At 43.5% G+C, this 24,565-nt stretch overlaps 1 long non-coding RNA gene across 1 annotated transcript; it reads left to right on the forward strand.

The window, feature by feature from the left end:
• Positions 1-3,596: 3,596 nt before the first annotated feature.
• Positions 3,597-11,995, forward strand: LOC115585415 (uncharacterized). Its single transcript, XR_003984702.1, has 2 exons — positions 3,597-3,938; positions 10,087-11,995. It is a non-coding gene; the product is annotated as an uncharacterized LOC115585415 (long non-coding RNA).
• The last annotated feature ends 12,570 nt before the right edge of the window (positions 11,996-24,565 follow it).

The raw sequence follows: 24,565 nt of genomic DNA on the forward strand, positions 1-24,565 counted from the left end.
TCAAAAAAACATTTTTCTACAGTGAAGTATATAAGTGTTTATCCATGCCACAGCTCTGGTCTTGCTTGCATCGGCCTTTGTACGGAGCTGGGTGTGTCGGTGTTTAAACTCACACAAAAGCATATGATATACAAACCTGATTGCAGTGTTTAAGTTGGGCCTACTCTAATGTTTGCCCGCTGAGTGAGCCCCTCTTCATGTTCGTGTAATGTGGGGTCATTTTGGTTGGAAGACTACTTAATGTGGGCGGCATGGGCGAGAACGGAGTTACACAACAGTCTGAACCATATCTTATCTTTGGTACTTTGTATTATGCTATTGAGTGGGTTTTTTTTTCATGATAGGGAGGGAGGCGATTAGGTCATAAAATGTTGAACGTGCATTAGACCTCATTAGCGGATTTGATTGAATTATTACATTTTAATGTTGGTCGTAAAGAAAGAAATAAAATACATAAATAAAGCTCATTTTGGATCTTTTCAAATAACAGTTTATTGTTACGGGACATGCAGTTGGAACTAAATTGTATAATCTGTACAAAAACCAAAGTGTAAAAACAACAATTTGTGGTTTAAAGGGGGTTATGTGCTGGTATTTCACTGGGTGCACTGATGTCCCGGTGACTCCTCTGGTTGCCTAGCAATGCCATTGTGGTGACTCCTAACACGATGGAACATGTTAATTAGTGCTGGGATGCAGATTTTGTTTTCTTATTTCAAAAAGAGCCAGGCTAGCTGTGTCAAGCCATGCTGAGCTGACAGGCTGCTGGGTGAAGCTCCATGTTTAGTGTGCAGACATTAGAGTGACGTGCAAATAAGGATGTTTCATGTAAAACGTTTCATGCTCATTATTATTTTCATATCATTAGGCGGCATATTTGATTATTCTGATGCGCCCATTCAGAGGCTATGTCTCTTAAGAGAGAAAACTGTTTGGCAAATTTGATTGGCTAAAAGGGAGGGAGCTTAAAGGCACCTGTCACATGCAAATTTGATATTTGACATATCAACTGCCGGACACCGAGGAGTGCTGACAATGGACAGTGATGACTCACCATGTACAAGTCTTACCATATCAACATGTTTTGTAGTTTACAGAGAGGCCCTTGTCATCAAAAAAACTGATAGGACGTCTTCTCCACCACCCAGAGCCTAAATAAAACTTGGTAAGGTCGACCGCTTGAGGATTTTCAAAGATGGATATAGTTACAATAGCTATTGAGCAGGAAAATGCTAATAGCAGATTAACTGGCAGATTAATTTTATCCGAAAATACATAAAATAAATCTGGATCACTTAACATCAAAAGGAAAAACTAGAAAAAATTTAAAGAAATACATAATCGGTGATGTACGTCCCTGCGTGACAGGAGGCAGCTGTGCAGCCATCTGCCACCACTGGAGCCGAGCCAGCAGCCACATTGATTCAAAATGCCAGCCGGCGAGCTACCTAATGTCACCAGCCATTCTACTGTGGGAAATAATGTCACCCGATGTTAGTAACCATGTTAGCTAGCATAAACTAGCAACCTAGCGACCAGGTTGGTCGTTGGGGTAAACAAAAAGTAGGTGACGCTGTCTGGAAACCCTGCGAATATGTTGCCATTAATGGCTCGTTTTGTGTGCAGGAAACAGTCTGGAGAAGTGAGCAGGCTAATGAGGAAACAGGTGCATCGTCGGGTTTCATGTTTGGTCCCAGTTAGAATTAGATTTGAAATCATAGGGAGGCAGCAGCATCAAAGCTAGTCTCAGGATGTTCAGCATAAAACATTGGTCACCCAACCCTTTGTTTTTATATTTGGCATTGCTCAGGATGTTGCATGGCCAAATCAATGAAAAGAATGTTTCCTTGCAATTTTCTGACAACTCCCTCAGTCACTTCAACCTGCCCTTGACATTTAGCACCACAAGTCTTTGAAGTTTTCCTAGGATTTATGAACATACTGTGACAGACGTCCACCCTTCTGAGCAGCATGTTTGATCACCGAACACACAGGAGTATGGAGGGCACCCACTGGTATGTAGATGTTCCGTTGTGACAGTCAGGATTATAACAATTCTGTGTGTAGCCCCCCTAAAACTACAGTGTTGGGTTGCAGAGGCATACTTTCTGTACAAATCCTCCTCACCGAGAGCGAGTTATGAGAAAAATGCCAGAAAGGTCAAGTGGGGCTCCCAGTCTGTTCACCATAAAAGCCAAAGCTCCACATGTGCTTGAACGTCAGCAGCAGAATGCACCAAGCCATTTCAAACCCAAGCAGAGCTGTTGCATGACTTTGAGGGTGCTTGTGTGTGTTTACTGTGGCGCTGAGGAATTTATCACGGTCGTGTGGCAAACTATCGATGGTGAAAGTCGGGAAAAAGTGAGACATCGCCATTAAAGCTGAATTCCCCATGGCTCAGTTGGAACGGATGATTGAATTTCGCTTTGTGATACATAATATATGCCATCTGGTGTAACAAAGCAGATCAGAGAATGGACATTAACAGAGGGGTGAAGGGTAATCTTAACTGCTATTGTACTCATGCCAAGGCGTGTCACTTTGGCATCTGAACAGTAAGATAAAACTGATAACCTGTGTTTTTTGTGGTTGATGGAACACTAGCTGTACCAAACAGCCTTTGAGGTGTTCACTGTGAAGTGTTTAAGCACCTCCAGCTCTTCTGATTCCTGTTTGGACCAAGGCTTGGCAGTTCAAACAGCACAAATCAGCCCGGATTTGCAAAAAGTTACTACTTTCCCAAGCATAAAAAACCTGGAAGTTGGCACCTAAAATGCTGCATCCACCCCCCAAAACATAACTTGAAATGTGTCTCCGCAATTAGGCTTTTAACACCTTCCAAAGTAAGCAAAATTACACTGGCACGATGAGAGGAGAACAATAAAAGAGCAACACAATGGTGTGGCCAAACAGCGAGCACTCACGAAAGGGAAATAAAGCTGACGTGAGTCACTCCCTCATGGCTACTTCTTGGTGAGGAAGAGAAAAAAGAAGCGGTATGAAAAAAAATAAATAATCATCTGAACATCTCCAAATCTGAGCCTCAAATCTGGACCCGTGCTTCCTGTTCTGACCACGGATGACTCATAAAGGGCTATTATACTGTATGTGGAATGGATACGCTTCTCTGTCTGCTCTGTGCAGTGGAATAAGCAGACTTTGGCGCTGGACTCTGATGCTTAAGAAACCAATGAAAGTGATCTCACAAGCTAAACAAAGTCATGCAACAGAATAAACGCAATGGGATAAATGAGCGTTTTCTCAAAATCCTTGAAAAAATCTGCCAAATGAACAAACAAGCCAAGTTTACTGGCAATGTCGTCCATTTTTTATGCCCTTTTCTCTCTGTGCAGTAGCTGGGAACAGTAGGCAGTCCAGAGCAACACCAAAGAGTCTTTGTCCAGAGGTTGGTTTACTGCAGAGAGGAAAATTTGCGGGCTGCAGGGCCTGTGTGAAAAGCAGGTATGATGGCAGACGATTGGAATGCACCAAAATGGGCAAAAGAGGCAAAAGAAGACAAGGAGTGGAAGCGAACGTCATCGGGGATGGAAGGGAGTGACTGTAGGAGGCGTGCAGATCGGGGAGGGAAAGTGGTTTTGGAGGATGGACGGGATAGAGTGGCATGGTGACATGACGGGTGGTCATAGGTCAGGTTTGGGAGGTTTGGGGAGGAGTTCTGTGAGATCAAAAGAAATTGGATAAAACTATGATCTTGCCATAAGTTTTTATACATTTTTTTAAGCACACTGAACAAAACATTAACCTGGAAGGTGACTGGATTTCTGAGATCCCGTGATCACATCTTTTTGGAAATCCATCTTGCCAAGATTCAAGCTATGTACTAGTTGTTTGGACTGATCAGTATCCTGAAACTACTCGAGGCTACAGGCGTGGTTTAGGCGTGAAGACCGGCAGCGGAGGTGACTGGTTATTTGAAAGTAAGCCTGTGATTGACACCGATTGAAGGATGTTTCATCCAATCATCTGCCAAGTTTTTCTTTCTTTTTAAAAAAAGCTTCTGCTACTGCTTTGCTAACATGCTGCTCACGCTACAATGTATTGCTATGTGTATATGCTAAACGTGAATCTGTAGCCTCTAAACAGTTAGCTTAGCTTAGCATAAAGGCTTGAGGAAGGGGGAAACAGAACCTGGCCAGGTAGAGAAATCTGCCCAAAACTTAGCAGTTGGCATTTTTTATCTTACAGTCTTCATGCTAAGCTATTACAAATGTATCAGACAAATATAAGAGTGGCATGAGCTTCTCGTCTAATTCTCAGGTAGAAAAGATGATAAGTGCATTTAAAAAATTGTCACCCCATTCCTTGAAAGACAAGAGACAACAGCATTAAATCAGAGACAAAAGGGGGCGCTACAGAGCGCCATGAGACAGACAGAGACCTAACAACCTCACACACTGTGCTGCGTCTCATGCAAACCACGGGGCAGGAATACAGGCTTGGATTATGGGCTGAGCAGTGGGATGTGAAAGTGCAATAAAAAAAGAGAGAGCTGGAGCCAAACAAGAGCCTCAGTGTGGAGGGAGAGCCAGATTTATGGGTTTCAGGGAAGAATGCGAGGTGTCCAATTCCTCACTTGTGTTCTGTCCACAACCCATAATCTTTCTCTCTGAAGCCGGCTGAAAAGGAGGCGTTTCAACCTGAGCAAGATTGGTAGCTTCATGACCTTTCGTCTTCAGGGTCAGAGCTCCGGTGACTTTAAGTAAAAGGAGAGGAAAGAGTGAGCTCTACCAGAAAAAACTCCTCTGTGGTGGATACTGAATTGGATGGAATGCAAGTGGATTTGCATGCGCAAATGTTTGCCGGTAACGGTCTGTGTTGCCATGGTGAAACACACTGTCGGCAGAATTTATAGTAAAAAAAATAAATTATAATGATTCAAGTGAAACTTTTGTTGCACTGTGTGAAAGATCGACTTCAAGCTGTTCAAAATTGGAGTCGTAAGCAAATTATATCTACGGTCTTACTTTATCTGTTGCGCTGCCAAATGTAATCCTTATGATATAAAGTAAAAGAAACAGTGAGCCGCCTCCATATTTCTGTTCTGTTCTACTTTCTTCGCTTCTTTTGTTTTCTTACCATTTATTACATAACTTTCTTCCAGTGAACTACCACGCCCACTTCAATAATTCAGTCAGACATTTGGATTGAATTTACTGTGTGTGTGTGTTTGTGTGTGTGTGTGTGTGTGTGTGTGTGTGTGTGTGTGTGTGTGTGTGTGTAAAAGAGAGAGAGACAGACGGAGTGAGAGAGAGAGAGCGCATACTGTTGGGGGTGCACCCGGAGGTGAAGCCTGCTGTGCTGGACTGTGGTTACCTAATCTATTTGTTATAACAGGCCAGTCGTATTTGATGTCTATCCCATTGTTTCAAACTTCTGTGGCACCCCGAACCACATGTGCACACAGATGCAAACTCACACTGAGGCATGCATGCGCACATGCAAGTAGGCACAAAACATACAGAGGCCGCTTGTGAAAGGATCGCTTTGGCAGATTTATTCAGTATGCACCATGCAATTTTGCACATATGGAGCATGTCTTCGTGGGTTGAACATCTTGTTTTTATTAAAAGCTTATTTTCAGTTTCTTTTTTCTCGTTTTGTTTTTAATCTTCAGGGTTTGTTTAGGTTTGGGTGACACTGCTACTTAGGTTTCATAGTTTGGGTTTAAAAAGATCCTTTCACATTGTTCACCATGTGGACAGTTTCTCCCATGTGTGTTATTTTCCGATGTCTTTCCCAAGAGGCAAAGATGTGATATTACAAAAATGTGATTGGTCAGTTTGCAGTGATGGTCCTGGAGGAACATTGATCATCAGGCTGTAACAGAATACATGGAACGGTATGACGTAATTAAGATACAATAAAGGCTATTGTTTTCTGTTAGAAAAAAAAAAGATGTCATCAGATTAAAATTACATTTTGTAAAAATGGGGATTTATCAGGGTGCACCTGTGGGTTACTTTGGTCACGCGAACACTCTCTGTTGTTCTGTGGAAGCTTTATGGATTCTTGTTTAACTTCCCATTACAAGTAGATGTGGTCACCTGATTTAGACTACGATGATAAAAGTGGGCAGGTAGGTTGATCGACCAAACGTCGACCATGATTACTACCTCGACATGATTATCGTGATGCTGGGTGATGTCACAGAATGCCTACTCATTAAATGCATTAAATCAGACATTGACTAGTAAAGGTAAAGGACGATAAACCACCATGCACATGTACGTATTACAACACTTCGGAAGACTTGCGACACCACTCTGGTCTCAGGTGAAACCAGAAGGGCTGCCAACTCGTTATCATGGCCCCTGGTGATATAGATGCTTCCACTGGGAGCGAGTTTCACTGGTATTTCGTCTTGAAAGAAGAAAACATCCGAATATCACAGTACAGTGCAAGTTATTTGTTTTCTCTCGTCCTTACTTGAATATTTGGTATTGATTTGGTATTAATCCAAAGTAAGGGAAGGTAATCGGGTTGTATTAATATCATACTGTATTGTGATACTTGGATTATTCTAATTACATTTTTTAAACAGTAACTGTAATGACACTTCTGGTTGTTCCCTTGCTGGTACCACATCCGACCCGGCCTTCATTTTGATGTCATCTAACACCCCTGTGAAGTTTCGTCACTGCATCCTGCACAGTTAATGACGCTGTTGCAGTGACAAAAATCCGTCCAAAGACAGACATGCAAGAGTACTCAAAACCAGTTGTGTGGTGGTACCTGTTCCAACAGGTGTCTCCAGGGCCACATCTTGCTATAAATACGCAAACACACACACAGACACACACACACACACACACACACACACACGCACGCACGCACATGCACACACGCAAACACACACAAAACAATAAATGGATGATCAGAGCAAGAGCTTTTGTTACCTGCTGTACGAGCATGGTTTGTTTGTGTGTGTGTGTGTGTGTGTGTGTGTCTGTGTGTGTGTGTGTATATAGCTGCAAATGTAACCTGTCACATCCTGTCACACAGGTTAGAATAAACATACTATACACAAGATATCAGCCCGTGGCAAAAGATGTGATAATAGATGTTACTGGACTTAAGTTTGTTGCCCAACAGGTTGAACCAGCTGCCTGAATTGGGTCAATACTAGCAACTGTAGAGTGTGTGTGTGTGTGTGTGTGTGTGTGTGTGTGTGTGTGTGCTCATATTAATTTTTTTTGTGTGAAGATCCAGCATTGTGAGGACATTTCGGCCTCTCCTCATCCCTTTAAAGGCTGGTTTTAGGGTTCAGGATTGAGTAAGGTGAAGGTTAGGGTACATGTTGTGGTTGGACATGTAGCTGTGATGATTATGGTTTAGAGTAAAGGTGTGTGGAATACGTTCTGGTCAGTGAGGGTAAAGATAAAGGTTACTGCTGAACAGTCCTCAGAGAAATCACAAACAAGACGAGCTTCACATTTGCTCTCTCCACAGGCTTCACATTTGTTGTGACTTGGTTCATTTGTTCAGTGACGTGATGGAAGGGGAGTGGAATTTTGTTTGGGGTTTTTTTTCCCCCAAGTCAACGTCCCTCACATGCAGCGAGAGTTCGGGGGGCTACACAAGGCCCAAATGATTTATTTGACAGCTTGAGGAGCTGGTTTTTGTTGTGTAACGGAATTATGTAACGTTCCTAACTTGTCGTTCTGCCTTCAGCTCCCGAGGATGCAGCTCATCAAGGAAGGGACTTGATTTTTTTCAAACTGCATCAAAGACTCCTGATGAGCAGCTGATTTGCCTTCAGTCCAGATTGCATGATTCTAAATGTTTGTAATTGACATAATGACCTGCTCGTTGTAAAACAATACAAAGTTCTCTGCAGCGATGATTAATGAAACGTGGGTGGATGTGTTCATGCGCGTGCTCGGTGTTTAAATGGCTCTTTGCAGGCCTGTGTGACAGTGAACTGTTGGTGAGCCTCTGTGTAGACTATCACGTGACTGCTGCTGACACATCAACACCTTTTGTGGTCCCTCTACTGGCACAGTCAATTACTGATACGGGTCTACACCTGGGCGGTGTGTTAACACCCTCACACCCAGCCATGAACACATAAAAGTGCCTTTCACAACTTGCATTTCTCCTTTATCTGAAAATAGAGGGTTTGTTCAGATGAACAACACACCCTGGTTATAGTTATGGTGCAACAGCATTTGGCACTTTGTCAAAACTTGACCACATACCAGAGGGTTTTTCTAGCTGCGTTTTCCCTTTCATCTGCGTTCTGTTGAAAGGGAAAAGTTTGGAGCTACTTAAAGACGTAGGATATTTTATTCCAGTTGATTATCAATTATATCAATACTAAAATTGTTTTTTTGTCTAATAACACCAGCATGCTGTATCAATAAACTTCAATTCCGGGGAATTAATAATTATAACGACCCTGATAATGATACTAATATATCTGTGTCCATATTATCAGCCAATAGATTAATTGGTTGAGCTCTAGATAGCCCTGTAGTGTGGTCACTAGATGACCACAAGTCATTTGGGTTTGCACCTTATTTGTAATTCCGTGGCTCTGGTGGTGTGCAGCTGCAGCATTCATGCACATCAGTTGGTTCGGTGCATCATTTTCCTACTAAAAGTGCACTTTTTTACTGCCCATTATCAGAGGAATGACTTGCATATTGGAGGTTTCCACACCTCACGATTTATGTCCACTGCCAATGTTCAGTACCAATGCAGGAAGTGGTGTACCATTTGTGTAGCAGAGCAAATAGCAAGGGTGTGGAGGTCAAGTGGTAGATCAGGGTCTGGCACATCAGTTGGATATTAATGGTTATGCAACACTCAGTTGATATTGTGCATACAAAAAAAAAACTCTTGATTGATCATATGACAAGGTAAGAAAGTAGTACTGACACTCTACTGTCTAACTAACAGGAGCTTTAGGCTATTGGAGGTCCACATATAGACCTCCCCAAAATCAGGAAATCCACTTTAACATATGTTTGATGACGTTTATGAGTTTTGCAAAGTCATAATGTAATAAGTCTGTGTAGTTTGCAACAGGGTTTTTCCTGTTCCTATCAACAATCACGAGGAATTGAAAGGTGCATTGCTAACTTTCCAAAACACTGCCAGCGATAGCTAGTAGGCTCCTAAAACTTCATGCTCGGGCTAACTTTTGTTTTTGTGGCTGGGTTACTTTTGCAGCAGAGTAGACAGTTTACACAGCCAGCTCCACTACAGTAACTATTTACTGTTATCTTTGTTTGCGCTGAGCTTAGTTCAGCAGTCAGTCCCTGGAGCTAGGTTTCGGGGGGGGGAATTAACCGCATGTTTGCTGAACTCGTGCAGGACTGTGGTGTAACTTAACATTTGTGAGATTCTGTCAGACGAAGACAGATATTGGGAGAACAGTGTCTGAAGACTGAGGTCATGAAGCAGGCCAGAGGAGGACGATAAGGAGCCCATTTTGTGGGAATTTGTGCTGTTTAGTGACAGTAAAGAAAATATGTGTCCAAAATATATAATATTTTGTTTGGATAAGAGGATTTTTTGATTGATAGTAATGTATATTTGAAAATATATATTTTATTTAAAGGAACACTCCACCTGAAAATGAAAAATCAGTCGTAATCTACTCATCTGGATGTCAGTGAAAAGCGTGGTGCAATCTTCACTGTAGCTACGAAGCAGAGAGTGCAAGAAGTGGCTGCATGAGTTGGACCACGCATTCAATTATGTCTTTTCAAAATCATTTGAGGATTTCAGGGCTTCTGAAGACTTGGGTGACACTGGATGAGCTGTCCAGAGCCATTTTGTGTGGGGTTTTTTTCTGGTGTTTTGTTTTGTTTTTATTCCTCCAATCCTTCGACGCTGTTTTGCTGTGAAGCTCCAGAAATATTTGGTGGACCATAAAACCTTACTCATCTTTCCTTTGACATGGGGGTGAGCGGATAATGCCTACCTTTTTTATTTGTGGGTGTTTCTTTTAAAAGGGACCGTTTTCCCTCTAACCAGATGTCCGGCATGACGCATGTTTCCATATTTATCATAATGTATACTTTGTTTTGTGACTCTGTGTCTCCTGTTTCCTTTCAGAGAAATCATCACGGCCCATTAAACCCTCTGCTGCTTCTACAGGAGATGAGAGGAGCGGATGTGATTCGCCGATCTCAACCCCACCTCCTCCGACTCCACCTACTGACACAGCTTCTGTCTAACAGTATTTTCATTGTCTTTTCCACATGGTCCTGAGCCGCTGTAGGATCGCAATGTCGCCAAACTGCAAACATTAGCTGGTCACAGCCACGCGCCACAGCAGCCACTTCCCTTACTTTGCATCCAGTTTTCAGAGTTTCAATCTGCTTGGAAGACAAGCTTAGACCAGGCAGACAGGCCTGACACCAGGATATGTGGCCGCGGGGAGAACACCTGAACATGAGAGAAGAGGATAAAAGGTTCCAGCTGATGGTGGCGCACAAAGAGAAAGGAGATAATGAAAGCTTGAGGCAGATAGTCCCTATAAGACAAAGACCTGAAGGGGTAAAGTCAGATATCTCATGGCACAGTGAGGGAGGGTAACTAGGCCGACTTCAGTGGAGCAGGGAGGGGTGCGGCATGCAGACCTGTTATTTCCTACTCGGTCAGTATGCTGCGCTGAGATAACAGTCGGACACGTTTTTTCTCATAAGAATGTGGGAACAAATGGTTTATTTTTCTCTGCGAGGCATTGTTTTGGAAACCAGTCAAAACACCTTTAATGCTGCTCGCCCCCCGCCGACAAGAACGCTGGTTCCTAGGACGCACACCCACACACACCAACGCCCACACACACCATCGTCCACGCCTTCGAATTCCCAAAGTGGTACTCTCTGTTTCCCACTGGACGTCTCTCTCGCTCTCCTTCACACACACACACACACACACACACACACACACACACACACACACACACACACACACACAGATTAAGTCGGCCAAAACATAACCCACAACAGAGAAGCCCTCATAGGAGGGGAGCCGAAAATTACATAATAAAGGACAGCGCCCGGTAACACCTAGACTGAGGGGAATTCAAGTGGGGCCTGTTATCATGTTCCTCACCTGACACGCTACCTGTGCACCAAACACCTGCACTATACTGCCCCCTTCTGCTGCAGCTGGTCCTAAAATAGAAAAACTACTACCTAAAACTACTGAAATGGTGGTCACTGAAGTTATTGTCATTAAAAATCAAACCAGCAAAGTTTTATTCTGAACAGAAATTAAATTTGAATGTTATCAGTCAAAGGTCTCAGATTTCGGTAAAAACTGCCGACCCTCCAGTATTTCCTCAAATGGGAATGCCCAGCTGTCTGCTCAGCACAGTGGCAAAGAAAATGCAGCCATTGTGTGGCCCGGCTGCATGTGTTTGCATGTAATCTGACACCTTTATGTAATGCCTTACTCGGGAGGTTTGCGCATCAGAGGGACGAGATCCTGGGGATGTTAAGTCTATCAACAAGAGAATAGGCTGGATGTTTGCAGGAATGAGCAACATTTCCTATTTTGAAGGGAAGCTGAAGGTTTATTCATTTTGGTCAATGAGTCAGTCGCTACGTCCTGTTTCCATGGAAACTGGCGCGTCCCCACCCGTCGTTTCATGGGAGACTGGCGCAGGCATCCATGACTAAGTAGTTACAGCAGCAGCTGCTGCTCGCTCTAACTCAAGGACTCTCTTTAGGTTACTGAATAAATGGCCAGTCAATGATTGAGCGGGGTCGTAGTATGTTGCTACTGCAGAGTGCCGACAAAGCAAACAAGTGTCTGTCATATGACTGACATCATTTTGGTTTGCACATCATTGTTGCACTAATAGATACGCTAGAAATCACTGAGTCAACATTAACCCAGCCAGCCCATGTGACCTAAATCATTATGTCAAACACTGGGTCAAAGCAGATATTTATTTGAAGCTGCTGTAAATGATATATTTCTATTAAAATATGTCTCTGTATTCCCACAGTAATCAGTGTTATATGGTGTTTGGTCAGTAACCTATGTTTCATGACATTTTTCTGGTATCCCTGCCCACTTTATCCAATCAGGAAAGAGAATTGCATTAAGAGGCGGTCCTGTCTGCTCGTGAATGCACTGGGAGCACGATCCTCCTGCTGCTGTGTTTGATTACCGCTGCGAGTCGATGTGACGAAGAGAGGAGGGAGGGGACTGCTAACTGCAAAACAGACAGGAAGTTAGCTAAAACGACGTCAACGCTCAAGCAACTTTAAAGCTGGGGTTGGTAAGATTGTAGAAACAAGCAAGAGCAAGCAACATTTTCACAGTATCTGACCAACAAATTCTACCTGCTCCCTTCAGAGGCGCTCCTCTGAAACACATAGTTAGCGTTGGCTGACTAAACAGGCTGCCCTGTAGCTCTCGCTGGCCAGCAGGGAGGTGCTAGCATCTGGTTCCACAGCTGGTTCCACTACCTTACCTGGCTTTTTAAGTCTAATAAATACATAAATAAACCCAGCAAAATAGCCATCACAAACTAACCGCAAAAATGAAAAGGCTACTTGGCATGACATGTAATCCTTACTGTTGTAGGTGTGTGCTCTTTGCTAACGTTAGCCATGGTGTTGCTGCAGTTCTTATCTTCAGCTCAGGGCTTGTGTGCTTTGTGCTACTGAGTTAGCTAGCTGTTCAGTGACACACATTGCTGTTAAGAGATTTTCAACAAATACAAAAATAAAATGCTTCTAGAATAACTTACCAGCCCTAACTTTCTATAAATAAAGGTAAATGACCAGATGGATACTCCTGTTTCTCATTAAGCTTTTCTTCTTCAAATAGACACAACATGATGATGTTGTAAACTTCTATGTTTGAGGGATGCACACTGAGTGCGTCATTGACCCAACGATCAGGAATCCCCCCTGTACTCAAAAGTAGAATTCAGTGACTAATGTCATCTTCCTTCCTCCACAGCTCCCCTGACGGTATTGTGTTTCTGGTCAGAGAGCTGTCCTTGTGCAGACACGTTCTTATCAGGCCCCTTGTTATGTTTATGTACAAACAGCACATTCCTGTGGGGGAGACGGGCGTACAGAGCAGGATCTGAGCACAGCTCTGCAGCTGGAAGGTCAGGGGGAGATGGAAGGAGGGAGGAGAGAGGAAAAGAATACACAGTAAATGATTAGAGGACTCATGACACACAATATCTGGATGGGAGGAAGGGGGAGGAAAGGAGGGGAGTAACAGTCAGGGTGGTTAAGAGATACCATGGGAAGAAAAAAGGGAGCAGAGACAGAATACAGCATCAAATTAAAAGCTGCAGTTATAGTTGGATGGAAGAGAAGGAGATCACAGGTCAGAAGCAAATCAGACCACCGCCGGATAAGGGACCAAAATAATGATGAGCAGATGAAAGAGGATACAAAGAAGAAGACTTGAGTGTTACGGGAAAAGATACAAAAAATACAAATCCTCAAGAGAAAAAAAAGAGAGAGTTTCAAGTGTGGGGGAAGTGAGACGGTTTCAGGAAGGAAAGGTAGGCGGGAGGCCTGATTCTGGCAACTTCTGCATTCCTCCACGCAGTCTCTGGTCATCGTCTGCCACTCCCAGGTCAACAGGCAAGAGAAAAGACAAATTGACATAAAATTCACACCCACAAGTTACACATGCGATGAATAAGGAGACACGAGAGCACACATGCGCACAAAAAATAAACACAAAATGATGCATGACAAATACACACTAGCAAAGCCCCGAGCCAAAAAGGGACAAATAATAGTGTGTGCATAAACAAACTATATGCTAACACATACTCACATCGTACAGGGGACTGCAGAGAATGTGGGTCGTGAACTCAAGAACAACAAAGAACGAGAAGTCATACATTGGAGGTGAAATCGGAATGACTTTTTGATAAGAGATGAGTATCTCAGAGATCAGTAACATCGTAATTACTAAAAAGAGGAAACTAATCTGGCAGTGTGGAGCTTTTGTCTCCCCCCTCTGGCAGTGAGAGTAATTACACAAACACTGCCGATGTGCTTATGACACTGTAGGTTCCGCCATACTGTTAGTTGCTGTAGCTTACACCATGACTATTACTGCTTCCTCTCCAGCTCAAGTACCCCCGTCTTTACTGGTCGGCGTCAAATGTATCGGAAGTGTGGGAAAGTCGCCATGGACTTTAGACTTAAAAACTGTGATATATAATGCAAAATACAGATTCATTTACAGATTGAGTTGAAGTCCCACGCTGCAGGTTTAAAGTTGGACTTGTTTTTCTCCAGTTTATTTGAATCACAGAGTAATGTGAGTGCTTGCAATCACCAAGCCATGAAAGTCAGACCGCTAACATTTGCCAGACCCTAAAAACTTGTATCAGGGGACAAATCAACATTGGTCATTAGCATCTAGTCACTAATAGTGCTGACCAAGTCACTTTTAAACTGTAATCAATTCCTCACCCAATATTAGCCTACTCATTGAAGAAATAATTACAACAATTTACTAATTAGGTCATGTAACATTTAATGTGTAATATTTTTGGAGACATTCAGCTGCTCTCGACCATCGACCTACCATCGATTGCTAGCTAAATGTTAGCCTCGCTGAAGTCCCAGCCTCACACTCTAGCTACCAGGTGCACACACCATCCAACTTTGAACAAAACCATGTGATTCCTGCAGGTAGGAATGCGGTGTATAACATGAGCAAGCCAGAAAGAAAGGCAAAATAATAATTCTATTAAGAAAATATACTAAAACATATAGAAATAGGCTATGGAGGCTATGGAGTGCTAAAGGGATTTCTGTAGGCTAACCCGGAAATTAGCAGTGGGGGGTCAAATGACTTAAACATTGCTACCACTAAGCATTTTACTCCACAATACTGTACACGTTTATAAGCTGATCCATCTACAAGTTGTAAAGCTAAAGTTAGAATTGTTTGTGAAAGCCTGTAAAGACGGACCAGCGATTGGATGAGTCTCTGTGTTGGTGTGATGACTTTTAATATCCCTCACAACTTCTGTAGTCTCGTTTAGACACTTGTTAGCAAATATTATAGAGATTTCACATATTCTACAGGTCCCCAGTCAGTAGCACAACAAGGAGGCTGACAGCCTGTGTCCTTGCAAAGCCGGCTTCATGGTAAACACCCACTCTGATGCTTGAAGCTAGTTTCCACTGTGTAAACTGTGGAAACAAGCTGTTGGAAAAAAAAAAGGTTCATCACCTTTTGAAACATGGAAAAGCTGCTGCTTTTGTGTGTGTTTTTCCATTCGTGAAATATAGCTTGCCGCCTGAAAAAATTGGGGGATGTCAAATTCGAGTCGAGCTTCAAAGAAAATAATGATGAAAGCATCGATTATTTCTATAATTTCAATTTTATTGTTCAGCATTTAGTGATGCCGTCACGTTTTATGGGGCCACAAAAGGTTTCCATAACTCTTCTGCGAGCAGGGAGTGGTGACTCAAAAGGTCAGTGAGTGGCCTACTAGCTGACTTCTCCACATGCCAACATATGGTCGCCAGACAGACAAATTCTTCTGGGACGAGACATCAACACCGCCCAGGGGCATTGAGGTGGTTGCAGATTGTCATTTAGTATTTTCGTACTCATATGCTGCAGCTAGTGAACATATGCAATATTTATCAACTCCCCCAAATGGCTCTTCCGCTCTTCCACTCTTTGTGTCTTTCCGCCGCTCCCTCTCTTCCTCTCACATACCCTCTATGTGTGTCAGCATGTGTACGAGCACTTCAGCGTGTTTTGCCTGCGAATTACACAACAAGACCAACAGCGCGGGGAGCAGTGATGGGAGAACAGAGCGATGCTTTTTCCCGCCGTTTGGAATGAATTAGAACCATACGTGCCACAGTGGCGTGGCATGGAAAATAACACACGGCAGGAGCGTCAGCAGAGGAGTGGAAAGCTGTAGGAAAAACGTAATGGATTTCACATGTGCGCTGGGCGAGTTTGGTTTGGGAGTGGCGAGGACAATTAGGGGAAGGGGACATAGAGGGTTTCCTCGGCATCGGGGATACCCCCTCTTTAGAGGGATTTCCCTGAAGTGGCCTCCCCTGCTGCACGTTTCATTTACTGTATAATCTACGAGGCATCGTCTGGTCATCCGGGAGGTAATTACACGGGACGAATGAGTCAGCCACCACCGTACCTGAAATAGACACAGCTCGCAAAAAGCCGTTAACAGATGGGAGGGAATCCAATGGAAACCAGGGGAAAGTATGAGTGAACCGTTGAATAGCCCTACATCTCCGCTTATTTATAAATCGGCAGAATGAATACATTTCATTTTTATGGGCTGTTTTAATGAAAGGAGTTGACTCTCCTCTACTCCCGTGACCGTTGCAGATGTTACAATTGCTCTTTACGTTTGGTTTGGCAAAGCAGCACATGTGGCAGGAGAGATCGGAAGGGTCAGGACGGTCTTACTCATAATCAGCCACTGATTCAATAAGAAGTCAAAAAAGGTGCAATCCATTCGTTGTTTTAGACCGCTAGAACTTTTTTTCCCAGTTACCCACACACAGTGCTGTTCCTGAACGCATCTTGTGCAGACGCTGGGAGGACTGAAGCCGCTGCAGCTGTTACTCCAACGTCCACCACGAGCTACTGGTCAGAAGCTGCGGTAGGTGTGTATGGAACTGAGCAGGAACGCATTGTACTTCTTCTAAATTAAACTTTTCATTTGTTAGAGGAAGAATGTGTCACTCCTCGTTAAAAGTGGCTCGATCACTTCCATGTGTACGATAAACCCCAAGTTGTCCGGCGTGGATTAAACCACGTAATCGGCTTCACATTTATAAGCCTGTGTTGTGAACGGGGACGCTTGATTCTCACACAACATCTCAATCAATGGGCGATTCTTCTGAGAGTCCAACTTGGCCGGTTTGAAACATTCCTTGAGACCAGACAGTGGTCATTCTTTCACTCCCCCCCTTCTTTTCATTCTTTTTCATCCTTGACTGAGACTGAGAGCGCTTTGGAGAACTTTTTTTTTCACACTGTGCCTGTCCACTCAAATGAATCCATTGTGTCTGAAAACATCCAGCCCCGCAGCGAGGACGCCGAGGGGAGCGACTCTGAAAAAGTGGAGCCCGGCTACTGCGCTGTGTTCTTGCACACGCTTGTGAAATGTGGTGTGTCGACTCCACCAGGGATTTGCCAAGAAGCCTCTATACAGGCCCCGCCGTGCGTGCCCAGCGGAGTCGTTTAAAAAAAGAAAGGGGAGAAAAAAAAGGCCTGAGCATTGCGATTTTCCCAAATGAACTCTGCAAATGTGTTTCCCGTCGCTATGGTAACGCTGTAAGGGCCCAGTTTGGAAGTCTCTTTCCGTGGCAGCGCTCTGCGTCAGAGGGAGGGATTCTGGGAGCAATTACCGAGCGGGAGTTTGGGGGTTGCGATGGGGAAGAGGAGGAGACACAGCGGCTAAGAATGTCTGACAGAAAAAAGAAACTGAAGGAGTGAAAAAGAAAGTGATTTAGGCGGATTGTATACGGTGCATGTACAAGTGAGACAGAACATCCGTCTTGTCAGTCTCTTGAGTTTTATTTCACAAACTAATTTCCACTTTAAAGTCCAGTGCGTCAGATTCTGGCCTTGCCTTGTTTGCGAAACTGCTACTCCCATCTTCAGTTCCCAGCCTGCTCACATAACGCTCATCTACACCGAAATAACCTCCACCCACCCTACAGCGCTTTCCCAAATCTGACACACCCTCCTGAGCCTTTCCTGTCGCATCTCTGCACGTCCTTCAGTGTTTCAGGAGTCGGTGAGCACACACACTTTCAAGAGAAACAGAGTTTTTCATTCAGAACTCTTACTCAATTACAGTTGCGTAAAATTAACCTTTCCCCTCTCCACCCATTATCCTCCACATATCACATATCATCCGGCTTCTTCTGCAGGATTTCCTCCCAGATCCTCAACTCACTCCCATCATTGACACCTAAATCACTCAACTCCGCCCTTTATCTGCTCGATGCGACATGTCATGGAATTATGACACCGTATTCACACCTTTCGTCTGTCATGTTTTCCAGTGCTCCACCCTGAAGACCACATTATCCAATTCATGACCTCCCTCGACCCAGGCCAGTGACCTCTGACCCTTATCTTTCTTCCGACCACTCCTTCTGTCCAGCGAGCTCAGAGCATTCCAGCAATGTTGACACCTGGGAAATGAGTGAAACAGTGTTACCACGGCCTGGTTCTCTGCAGTGACACGATATACATTATTGACAGTTATGCATTTGTTTTCATTTGGTGTGATGGATGAATGCCAAATAAACAGCTTTTGATTTCCTAAGGTGACATAATATCAATACATGTTCTCTACGTGGTCATGTTTAAGGTGTCATATGATGTAACATATTAAAGGGATAGTTCGGGTTTTTTGAAGTGGGGTCATATAAAGTACATATCTATAGTCGATCTGTTTCCTACCGTAATCACCGATCAGCGCAGCCTCAGTTTGGAGAAGTAGAGAGCCGCTCCAGCCCAGACGCTCAGCTTTGTACTGCAGTGAACGGGGTCCAGCAAAAAAGCGAAATTAACCACCTAAAACAAGGCTCACCTAAAAAAAATCTTCATCAGGTCAAGTGTACGTTGTATAGGTAAAATTCACACCGCTTTACATCGCCGTCAGACCGCGTTTTCTTTTGGCACTACATTTTCTCAACCGCAGAACCCCCGTATCCCTACGCATGAGCGCTAATGCGGAAGGATACGGAGAGTTGCGTTTTGTTTTTATCGAAAGTAACCTCTTGTCCATTCGCCGCTCGCAGATCAGCTGTTGCCCAGTTACGCTAATGCGTAGGGATACGGAGGTGCTGTGGTTGTTAAAATGTAGTGCCAAAAGAAAGCGCGGTCTGACGGCGATGTAAAGCGTTGTGAATTTTACCTATACAACGTACACTTGAACTGATGCAAAAATTTTTACGTGAGCCTTGTTTTAGGTGGTTAATTTCGCTTTTTTGCTGGACCCCGTTCACTGCAGTACAAAGCTGAGCCTCTGGGCTGGAGCGGCTCTCTACTTCTCCAAACTGAGGCTGCGCTGATCAGTGGTTACGGTAGGGAACAGATCGACTATAGATATGTACTTTATATGACCCCACTTCAAAAAACCCGAACTATCCCTTTAACAATGTGACAATTTATCCTATTTAGCTCAGTATTTTATTTCATGTTATAACTACTTAAGAATTTTAATGTATCTAGTACCTTTTTGTTTCTTATTGTTTCTATAATTGCGCTTAATCCGGCTCTCTGAACTGCCATCTTGGAGCGACAGGGCAGCGTTGGTGTTTACGCTGCTAGCACAGGAGCTCTACTTTGCTAGCTGGTTAGCATGCTAACATCAGTAGATACCCCTGCAGCACAATGCATGAGCTTATAACTTAAAAGTTGTTATTTCTTCATGTTGTGTAGGTTGATGATTTCAGAACGTTTACAATGGTTGAACCTTGAACAGTCTCTTCGTACAGAGGATCGGCTGGTTGGCAGCCCGTCACACTACACTGACATGCCAACTCATCACATTCTGACTCTGGTGGGGGAGCACCGGGGGGGGCTGCACCCCTCTGGTCCACGCCCTACCTGTGGGAGCCATGATCTACTTTGGATTTACAGCTCTCGTTCTTTACTTATATTTTACTTCACAAAAGCATTCATCTGTCTCTCTTCATTTGCAGCCTCCTCAGACATAGACTGCCGATTAAAACCCTCTTCAAAGCTTGTAAAGTTCATCTGTCTCGTCTTGGCCACCTGCTGCCTCGCCCGCCCCCTGCAGACCTGAACAATTACATCTCTGGCTTCCTGGAATCGAGCTGCAGTCATTCCTTTAATCACGATCTTACTCAGTGCACACTGTTTTGGTTTAGCAGACAGCGAAGAAAAACACCCTCCCTCAATATGTCTGCTCTTGTCATTTTATCACACTCAAATGCAAGAGACACAGTATGAGACGTATCTGGTGTCTGGGAGGGGCTGTTCCCATTTCCAGATCATCCCCTATCAGATTCGTGACTCAGCAGTGTCGGCAGTGGGCCACTGCACCTGGTAGGAATGTTCCACACACCTGTAAATTGTCTGCACACAAGTGTTTCCCATATGTGTGCCCCTGTGAGTCATTGTGGGCCTCTCAATGCTCTAACTATCTGTCTCACATCATGAGCTGTGTGGACAGTCATGCTAATCTTCTTCTATCCGTATCTCAAAGATGATATCTTTTAAAAGGAGAGTAAGTGAGGGAGTCGTGACTGAAGGCTCTTGTGTCAGTACTGGGAGTTCCACTGAAATCGTCTACGGTGGTTTGTCCTCCAACTGAATGAGGTGTTGAGTGATGAGTAGCCAAAGGCTCGGTCAGTATCAGACCAGAGGTCAGATACTGGACGATCCCTCGGCCGGGCCCATAAATGAGACTTCTCAGCAGTCGTCCTCTGCATCTGTCAGTGCTGCTCTGATTTAGGACTTTTCTGTGGGTGTTCTGACCCCTGAGGTCAGAACAGAGAGAGGATGGTCCGGCCGAACAAGAACTCCACAGTCTCGATCAACAGCGCGAGCCAGCTGAGTTAAGCTCTGTGCTCCAGTAAGGACGACTTTCACCTCATAATCAGATGATCATGAGTCAAACGCAACCCTTGTGACCAAACAGAGCGCTGTCCAAACAGAGAAATGAGGTGGCTTCAGGTGACTTTCACACTGGCAGCATAAATGCCATATATAGACACAATTTAGCCTTTAACCCGCCCACATATCGAGTAAAAGTGAGAGTGTGGTCTGGCACACCATTTGTCGTACCGCAGGTGTGACTGTCTTATGACTTCCCAGACTCAGCGGCCTTCTGATGGCATTATTACACAAGCTTGATAAGGGTGGTGGAGTAGAGTAAACAGAGGCTTAGCGTGGCCCCTCCCATGAACAGAAGTACACCGACTGAAGACTGACACACACTTTTGACCTATGTGACTAAAGTCATGCCCTAAATTGTGACTTAGATTAATTAGCTTTTTTACGTATTTAAGTCTTGTCTTGTTCCAGTTTTTTCTGATTTTAATTGTAAAAACCCAGAAAGCCAATGGACATTCAAGAACTGGTTTTCTCATGGATTTTATGTGCCCGCACACCTAAAAGTTTTAGGCTTTTTTTATGTAAGTTGTGTTTTCAGCTGTTGATCATTGTTTACAGTAAACTAGTGCCATGCCCCATCAAAACAGGCTGTTTGTCACTGATTATCTGGTAACGTGTCCAGTCTTAAGTCTCCTGAACTGCTCCTAGTCTCATCAGGAGCCATCCTGATTATATCATTACCGTCATTGATTTAGTCAAAATCTAATATTGAACATGTTGCTTGTCTAAATTGCACCAAATTGGATACTGCACTCGCTGGTTTTTGCCAAGTGTGAAGTAGATCAGAAGAACGTTTTTTGAGATGCAAAAAACAGACAGACAGTCAGACAGACAGACATTAGTTAGTCCTCTTGTAGTGAAGATAACTAGGAACTTTTTTTGCCGTAAACCAAAGTAAAGAGCCAATGGAGAGAAAATAAAGCGGACATTCCAAATAAATACTGACAAATGAATACTGTCATTATCTGTACACACAATAATATTAACAACTTTATAACCTTTTTAAGGCAACATCTATGATTTGATCACACACATGGGAACAAACTGTGTTCTGCCCCTAAAAGGAAAAGAGATTAGGTTGTAGCTAGGAGGGGAACCATTCACAGTGGGTGATGACTATCACCATAATGACAGAAAAAAATTCTTGATATTGGGCCAGCAGCTTTGAGTTAGTCCGAGGTGGCATTGCTGCCTGCCAAAACTTGTGACAAACGACAGAGTCATTTTTCACTTCAAACATTTCAGTAGGACGTGCGCAAAGACTGACATTTATCGCTTTTATGTTTTAAAACCATTACAGAAATAAGGAGTTTCGAAAAGCCCAACAAGAATCTTGACGAGAAAGTTGAGAAATGAGTTGGGAGATGGTGAAAGTTGCAGCCATTCGTATCTAACGGTACCTTTTTGTACCATTGTGCAACAGTCAAAAGGTTATGAAGCCTGTACACCACCATTCACGCAACATGAGCAGTTTTTCCAAACGCAATGACCATGTTGATTTTAACAGATAAAATTCTTAAATGGCAGCAGACATGCAATCACATGCCAAGAGGACTCATGGGTAAAGAGAAAAATACATCACTGTGTCAGATACTGTCATTTTGCCACGTCCCTGCAGGTCTCATACAGACGCAGAAGTTAACTCTTGTAAACCCATCAGTGACACAATCAGAGCAACTGTTCCAGCCACCGTAGCAACAAAGGCCAAAGAGGGTGAAGGTCAGGGTTTACTCACATCACCTTCACAGGGGACCAAGGTTCATATCCGGTGTAAAGCGTGATATCAACGAACTTTTCCTCAACCTAACCTGAAGTAGTTTTTGTGCCTAAACCTCACCACATTGCAACTGTTCCACAGCATTAAGCACATATTAGAGAGGCTTTCTGGCAGGAAGGCTTTGCATGTCACACACAGGCGCTAAAGGGTACCTTGTGCGTCTGTATGAGACACCGAGAGGTGTGACAAAGCGCGGCCGAGGATGAGAATGTGTTGCTATTTCACAAACCTGGATGTGATCGGGTTGTGATTAAACCTCGCGACACAAATGTTCTTAAATAAGAAGTTTCTCTATTTTCCTGTGAGGGAGACGCCAATCAGATATCTTTGAGTTAAACGATGGTGGTTGAATGTTGCTAGCATAGCAATTAGCATAAATGACTGGTTACAGGGGAAACAGCCTATGTCGACGAGCACATCCAAGACCCGCTTTTTAACATCTTTGCATTTAGTTTTTTCTGTATTTTGTGGGCCCAGATTTGAGAATAGGACTCAGTACAGACATGATGACAACACTGGGCGACCTCACTGTCACAACATGACTTTGGCAAAACTTTAACTTTAAAAGTACAAAACACTTTACATTATACACTTTTGACATGTTTGTTTCTATACATTTTAAAAGAAATGTGGTAATTTTTAATCTTCGGAGCCATTCTAGGGAGCTAGGCTAGCTTTTTCTAACTGCCTCCAACCTTCATGCTAACCTAAGCTAAGCTAACCATGTCTCGGCCCCAGCTCCGTACTTAACACACAGACATGAGAGGGGTTAAAATCTTCTTATCTCTCAAAATGTTCATTCCGTCAGAATGATCACTTCCATTAAATAGCCTTGTGTTAGCTTAAAAAAATACAGGCTAATGTCTACGTTGAATCACATTGGCTAACCTGGGAAAGCACTGAGACTGAACCCTACAGTAGTCATTTATCTCACACATACAGGGAGTTTGAAACTTGACGCCCTCCTCCGCTCTATATGGCTATCATCTCTCTACCTTAATCCTTGTTTTCCCTGTCGGGCGTGGCAGCCATCAGGACCAGACAAAACACGGCACTCCGAGACAAACGAAAACCCTAAAACTGAATAAAGATAAAAAAAAAGAATTCCCGGTGACTGGTGCTGGTTTTGTCTGTACTTGGGATTACTCACTTTTGCAAAAAGATTCAGGATATTTGTTTATCTGTTTTTTTTTAAGAATACTTCTTGTCGTCTTTTTCCTGTAACTCAACCTTGATTTTTTTTATCTCTGTTATCTCTCAATGTCCTCTCCTTCCTCTATCGCTGTCTCTTTGTCTAGAAAAACAAAGATATGACAACTGCCTTGGCAACAGCTTATGTTTGTGAGAAGAACCTACAAATTGGCTTGGTTGTATTTGACATTTGTACCATTGTTATCTTAATAGATGTTTTGAGGCAGCCTCTTATGAAGCCACTTTATTGCTATGATTAGCAGGGATCCCTTTTGTTTGCTTGCTCAATGTGGTACCAGAGTTGTTTTGATTCCATCAGGAGCTCTTTATACTTTAATATCCTGCTGCATGTTCCTTCCTGAAAAACAAACAAAAACTTGGAGCGAGGATGAGACCGAACAAGTCTGCAGACAAACAGAAACCCACTGAGCAGGACTCGCATCTGAGCACAAGTTGATAGCCATACAGAAGATTATGGGCGGGAGGTCACATTACGATTTCCAAATAAGATCGTCGTTGCCTAATGTTTTGCACCCTGGAAAAGACAATTTGAATCTTTCATGACGGACAGGTGCAAAACACGTTAACACAACGTCTGGCTTTTCCTTGAACTCAGATGACCAAAAAATGAGCTCTGAAACTGCAAAGAAACCAAAGGGAAAGAAAAGGTGGGTTTATGTCTATGTTACGAAACAGGTAGCTTTAGAGGTCCCACATGTGGAATGTGCTTGTGTTAAAAATCTGCAGGGGGGCTTCTGGTTTACAGAAGTTATTGTTCCTACAATTCTACTAAGGAGACTGTGGAAGCGTTCCTTTGTTTAGCCATATCCTTTATGGGAGGGGTACAATCAGACACACATCCGGCTATGTTAGATAGATAACACACTGTACTATACAACACCTGGAGCTACCTCACACCTTCAACTCTCTTATCTGATTTAGCTCAGTGTGTTCATCAAGGTT

This window comes from Sparus aurata, chromosome 7 (genome assembly GCF_900880675.1).
Source record: "Sparus aurata chromosome 7, fSpaAur1.1, whole genome shotgun sequence".
In the NCBI taxonomy this organism is placed as follows: domain Eukaryota; kingdom Metazoa; phylum Chordata; class Actinopteri; order Spariformes; family Sparidae; genus Sparus; species Sparus aurata.